Raw genomic sequence first — 7,083 nt, 5'->3', positions numbered from 1 at the left:
GTTAACAAATGGGACTGAAAATGTCTAACTACCAAAGAGAAAATTACAAAATAAAGTAAAGATTACAATGCTCGATATGTGTCACAATTTCATGTTGCAAGCATGAGAACTACTTAAAGAGATGGAATCTGTATTTGCAGTGACGAACCCAGAGAAATTTTATAATGAGGCAAAAATATAATAAAATTTAGATATAGAATTTTTTTTTGGTTTCTCACAATACCCAACAAGTTAAGGACTAATCTGTCATAAATTTGAGTCCTATTTAAGAGTCTGTAATTGGCCAATCAATTGTTATACATACCAGATAGAATTCGAACTCCCAACACTTGTTTAAATAAACGACTAAGCTGTTTATTCGACCAACCCAAATTGATTTAGATATATTTAAAATTTTTTAAAATTAGAACTATTTATACATGTTGATAAAAACTAGAAATATACACACATTCACTTAAATTAATTAATATAATGAAAATTATCACTATTTTTTGAGTTTATTTATTTATTTATTATTATTATTATACTAACTCAAATTTAATAATAATATTATTATTATTATTATATGTTAAGTTTAACAAAAAAAATTTAACATAAAATACAAAAATTATTTATATTTTATTTTAGAATAAACATAATAGAATACAAGATAAATGTATACAAGTATTAGTATTTTTTTTTATTTTGTGGGGGCAAATGCCCCCTCTTTGTTACATGTGGGTCCATCTCTGCGTATTTGACACCAATGATGAGGAATCTAACTTGTACTAAGATATGTGAATATATTAATATTAGGGTAATCTGTAACACCTTACTACACAGAGTTTTACGCTTAAGTCGTAGAATAGAGGTAGTGTGGTGTTACGGACCTCTAAACAGCAAAAGATATATATGTAATAGTGGAAAAGACAATATACTGGGAGTCTTGAACAAACGGGTAAACAAAATCGCAAAATGAAAAGTGCAACGCTCAAGAGATACGATTACTTGCGTGCTAAGAAACCTAAAAGGTATTGATAAAGACAAACAAAAGAGGAATGGAAAGCAAAAAAAAAAACAGCGTAACTAGCTCCTGACCTAGCCTGCGAAGCCAAAGCTGGCCGGAGGATATAGATATATACATATATACATACATAGGTATCCCAAAATACACCAAAATACCAAAATAAGCTCATATCTCTCCCTCAACCTCTATGAGGAGCAGCATACACAAGTTACTTGGAGAGTAAGCTAAACATATATATATACATATATGTATAAATCGAAATCCAAAATACACTTAGGAACTACTTCGCTTCAAGGCTCTAGACGCCTAGCGAGAAGCCTCTCGACCTGCATCTGAAAAACAACAACACAGTATGGGATGAGAACCGGAGGTTCTTAGCATGGTAAAGGTGTCACGCGTATAATAAATAAGGTCTTGGGAATGCTAGAGGCAATCCTAGAACTTCGTCATACAATTATAAAGCTTAGTTACTAAATAGAAGCCATAATAGGGGTAGGTAATCTAAATCTGCTTAAACTCACTCAATTCTAAACCTAACATAACACCAAGCCATATCACCCTTTCCTCCATCCCTCCGTCTTCCACAATTCAGCAGAGACAAACAACCAAACAAGTTCACGCACAAGTAATAAGCAGATAGTGCAAATAGCAAGTTCAACAGGTAGCAGGAGATATATATTCAATTAGGCAAACCCAGGAAATGCAGAGCAATAAAAACAAACAAGTGCACATGATGCATGACTGTCCTATGGCTGATGAGGCTCATCTGTCGGTTATCCAGCCATCCCGACAAGTTCGAAAACCTTAGACTGTCCCCCGTCGCTCATCCCCAAGAACCTATGCATAGGTTTTACATTCAAACATAAAGTAATCACTCAATGGGGGCTATCCATACCCAGGAATTTATATGTGCACGGTCACCCTTACGACTTAGGGTCAACAGAGTGTCGAGATTTAACCTAGAACACGTGGTGGTAAGCCACAGTTCTTACCTAGGGAAACTCGTATCTCAGATATCATTATTCATAAGCCATTTCATTTTCATTGTCAATACACCATCAATTATCAAGCCTTATCATTAAACTTCTTTAATATTCTTATCTTCTTCATAAAAGCCATCATTTACCTCTTACTTCATCCTCAAGTTATCTTATTTTCCTAGCTTCATTTATCTACTGGACCTAGTACCATACTTTAAGACTTAAAAGGAAGAAAATGGAGGTTTAGAAGTGAAAAATTTGGTTTAAAACAGCCAAAATCCGATTTTGCAGCAGGCAGCAGCCACGCGTACGCGTGAGTCATGCGTACGCGTGATCATGCGTTTCAGCTTTTCACGCGCGTACATGGCTTCTCGCGTATGCATCGCTAAAATGCCATGCCACCCGTACACATGAGCCACGTGCACGCGTGGATGGGCGTTTTTCCAAAATTGTCAGAATGCCCAAAAAGCTGTTACAACCAGATTTTGTGACCCTGCAAGCATAGTTTTTATACCAAACTTTCATCGTCCATAACTTCCTCTACAAAATTCCATTTTTCACAAAATTGGTATCGTTTAAAAGCTTAAAAATCATCTTTCATTTGAAATAAACCACAATTCCATCGAAAATTTGAGGGGTAAGTTATGGACTTTCAAATTTCACCGAAATTCACTTTTTACCATTTCACTTCCAAACCTCGTTTTCACCAATTCCATATTCCTTAGCATCAAAACCTACATATCATTAACATATCAGCCCATTTCATTAACAACCTCTACCAAATTACCTTTAATCAATTCAACAAGCCTTAACCACCAAACTATATCAACATATATCAACACTTTACATATATTATCCCTTCAACACATACATCAACTCTTTATTAACATATATCAACATCTTCATCAACCCCTCATTAATGATCTCAAGCACACATATCTAACACTAACAAATCATGATCATAACTTCCAACACTAGCTGAAACACAAGAATACATACTCAACAATTTCAACAACTCACAAATTGCAATACAAGTTCATCCATAAATTTATCCAATAACTTCACAAGACTAAACATGTAATGCAATTAACCAATTCAACCTAACCTATGGTTCTTCTAGCCTAAGTTTTCACAACACCTTACGAAACCTAAACCATACCTTGGCCGATCACTTCGTTCAATCCAAGGCAACCTCACAAGCAAAACACAGCCCCTCCAAGCTCAAATAAACCAACCACAAACCAAGCCTTGATCACCAATAAGCCTTCAAATACCCCCAATTTAATTACAATGCATATATATCCAATTAATCACCTAATTCATATACATGTTCCAAATTCAATTTTCCCACTATAAATGTAAGATTGAGCTAGGGTTAGGTTGTCCTTACCATTCCCATATGCATAATAGCTCAAGCCCAATATGCTCTGGAAGCTAACTCGAACCTAAAACACAAAATTGGGCAAGATTTCACTATAAAGAAAGGGAGTAGAGATTCTGAAATGAAAATGAAGCTTACCGGTGAAATTATCTGATAGAAAGGTAGGGCTCGACGCGCTAGGCGCGTGGCCACAAACGGTGCGACGATCGGAGCCCGGACGGAAGAGTTATGGTGGATTCAATGTTGATGAGGGTTTGAGAGCTCCTCTTCCCTCCCCCAATTTGTTTGTGTCGTTGCATGAAATGGGGGAAGAAGGATCTGCTGTTTGTTTTAAGTGTTTGGGTCCGGTTGGACCCACGGGCCTGATTTAGGTCCCGGTTCAACCGGTTCGGCCCTTCCAGTCTGATTTTGGGCCAATTTTTCAAAATTGGTATCAAAATTCTCGTTTTGATGAGCCCTATTGATGAGCGGATAATTTATACGCTTTTTGGCATTGTTTTTAGTATATTTTTAGTAGAATCTAGTTACTTTTAGGGATGTTTTTAATAGATTTTATGTTAAATTCACATTTCTGAACTTTACTATGAGTTTATGTGTTTTTCTGTGATTTCAGGTATTTTCTGGCTGAAATTGAGGGACTTGAGAGCAGAAATCAGATTCAGAGGTTGAAAAAGGACTGCTGATGCTGTTGGATTCTGACCTCCCTGCACTCAAAGTGGATTTTCTGGAGCTACAGAACTCGAAATGGTGCGCTTCCAATTGCGTTGGAAAGTAGACATCCAGGGCTTTCCAGAAATATATAATAGTCCATACTTTGGCCAAGAATTGACGACGTAAACTGGCGTTCAACGCTAGCCTTCTGCCCAAATCTGGCGTCCAGCGCCAGAAAAGGATCCAAAACCAGAGTTGAACGCCCAAACTGGCATGAGCCATAAACTTTACATAATTAAAGTGTAATCACAATTTCGTGCACCAAGTTTTTGGCGCCGTTGCCGGGGATTGTTCGAGTTTGGACAACTGACGGTTCATCTTGTTGCTCAGATTAGGTAATTTTCTTTTTATTTTTCTTTTCAAAAATTTTTCAAAAATATTTTCAAAAAAATCTCTCATATGTTTTCGAAAAAAAAAAATATGTTTTCAAAAATAAATTATTCTATGGCTTCAAAATTTTTAAGAATGAATTCTAGTATTTCATGAAGTATGTTGAAGCCTATCTGGCTGTAAAGCCATACCCAAACTGCTTTGGGATTGGCTAATCACCTCAGTGGAGTCATGCCCCAATCCTTTTGGATAGAGCATGTTAGGCTTGTCATGTCTGAATTACACTCATATTTTGATTAAAGCTTGGCTGGCTATTAAGCCATGCCTGACCCTTTGATTGGAGCTTTAAGACTAACATGGCAAGATTCCTGGAATTCATATTAAAAATTTTGGAATCCTTATTTTTCCTTTTAATTTTCGAAAAAATTAAAATAAAAATCCAAAAAAATTTGAAAATCATAAAAATCAAAAATATTTCATGTTTTTTGTTTGAGTCTTGAGTCATATCATAAGTTTGGTGTCACATGCATATGCATCTAGCATTTTTCGAAAATTTCATGCATTCATAGTGTTCTTCATGATCTTCAAGTTGTTCTTGGTAAGTCTTCTTGTTTGATCTTGATGATTTTTTGTTTTGTGTCTTTTCATATTTATCATATGCATTTTTCGTTTCTTAGAGTCTAAACATGAAAGATTTCTAAGTTTGGTGTCTTGCATATTTTCTTTGCATTAAAAATTTTTCAAAAATATGTTCTTGATGTTCATCATGTTCTTCAAAGTGTTCTTGGTGTTCATCTTGACATTCATAGCATTCTTGCATGCATTCATTGTTTTGATCTAAAAATTTCATGCATTGCATAATTTTCATGTTTTTCATAAAAATTTCAAAAATAAAAAAAAAAAATATCTTTCCCTTCTTCTCTCATCAAATTCGAAAATTTGGATTGACTTTTTCAAAGTTTTTTTTAAAATCAAGTTGTTGCCAATGAGTCAAATCAAATTTTCAATTTGAAAATCCTATCTTTTTCAAAATCTTTTTCAAAAAATCAAATCTTTTTCAAAATTCTTAGTTATTTTCGAAAATTCCAAAAATATTTTTCAAAAATCTTTTTCTTATTTTTCCATCAAATTTTCGAAAATAATATGATCAATTAATGTTTTGATTCAAAAATTTGAAGTTTGTTACTTGCTTGTTAAGAAAGATTCAAACTTTGAGTTCTAGAATCATATCTTGTGATTTCTTATGAATCAAGTCATTAATTGTGATTTTAAAAATCAAATCTTTTTCAAAAACTAATTTCTATCATATCTTTTTCAAAAATATCTTCTTATCTTATCTTTTTCAAAAATATCTTTTCAAAATATCTTTCCTAACCTCCTAACTTCCTATCTTTTCAAAATTTGTTTCAACTAACTAACATTACTTCCTCACATCATCACCAAATTCGAACCCCCTACTCTATCTGTGTTCGAATTTCTTCTTCTTTTCTTCTACTAACAATAAGGATCCTTTTTACTGTGACATAGAGGACTCCTCTTCTTTTCTTTTGTTCTCCTCTTTCTTATGAGCAGGGACAAAGAAAAAGGCATTCTTGTTGAAGCTGATCCAGAACCTGAAAGGACACTGAAGAGAAAATTAAGAGAAGCTAAACTACAACAATCCAGAGACAACTTGATTGAAAATTTCGAACAAGTAAAGGAGATGGCAGCCGAAAAGGAGAGTGCAAGGCCATTGACATAAGCGCCATGGCCGAACCTATGAGGAGAGGAGAGGACGTGAATCCCAAGGAGGAAAACCTCTAGGGACGTCCAGTGATCAATAAGGAGCTTCCCTCTGGGGAACCAAAGGACTCTGAGGCTCATCTAGAGACCATAGAGATTCCATTGAACCTCCTTATGCCTTTCATGAGCTCTGATAAGTATTCCTCTTCTGAAGAGAATGAGGATGTCACTGAAGAGCAAAATGCCAAGTTTCTTGGTGCAATCATGAAGCTGAATGCCAAATTATTTGGCATTGATGCTTGGGAAGTTGAACCTCCCTTGTTCATCAATGAACTAAGTGATCTGGATCAACTGACATTGCCTCAGAAGAGACAGGATCCTGAAAAGTTCATAATATCCTGTACCATAGGCACCATGATCTTTAAGGCTCTGTGTGACCTTGGTTCAGGAATAAACCTCATGCCCCTCTCTGTAATAGAGAAACTGGGAATCTATGGGGTGCAAGCTGCTAAAATCTTACTAGAGATGTCAGCAGCTCAAGAAAACAGGCTTATGGACAAGTAGAAGATGTATTAGTAAAGGTTGAGGGCCTTTACATACCTACTGATTTCATAGTCCTGGATACTGGAAAGGAAGAGGATGAATCCATCATCCTAGGAAGACCTTTCCTGGCCACAGCAAGAGCTGTGATTGATGTTGACAGAGGTGAAATATTCCTTCAATGGAATGAGAACTCCCTTGTATTCAAAACTCAAGGATCCCCCTCTGCAACCATAGAGAGGAAGCAGGAAAAGCTTCTCTCCAAGCAGAGTCAACTAGAGCCCCCACAGTCAAACTCTAAGTTTGGTGTTGGGAGGCCACAACCAAACTCTAAGTTTGGTGTTGAACTCCCATATCCAAACTCTAAGTTTGGTGTTGGAGAGTCTCAACAAAGTTCTGCACATCTGTGAGGC

General features: G+C 35.7%; 1 long non-coding RNA gene across 1 annotated transcript in view; it reads right to left on the bottom strand.

The window, feature by feature from the left end:
- LOC110270150 overlaps positions 1 to 3,247 on the bottom strand; it is an 18,508-nt gene extending 15,261 nt beyond the window's left edge. The window contains exons 1-2 of the long non-coding RNA XR_002359346.1: positions 3,146 to 3,247; positions 1,280 to 1,286 (exon numbers count right to left, since the gene is read on the bottom strand). This is a non-coding gene — a long non-coding RNA (uncharacterized LOC110270150). The remainder of the gene's footprint in view (positions 1 to 1,279; positions 1,287 to 3,145) is intronic.

The sequence above is a fragment of the Arachis ipaensis genome, chromosome B01 (genome assembly GCF_000816755.2).
Source record: "Arachis ipaensis cultivar K30076 chromosome B01, Araip1.1, whole genome shotgun sequence".
Classification (NCBI taxonomy): Eukaryota; Viridiplantae; Streptophyta; class Magnoliopsida; order Fabales; family Fabaceae; genus Arachis; species Arachis ipaensis.
Note: the sequence above shows the minus strand (reverse complement) of the source record. Positions and strands in the feature narration are given on the sequence as shown.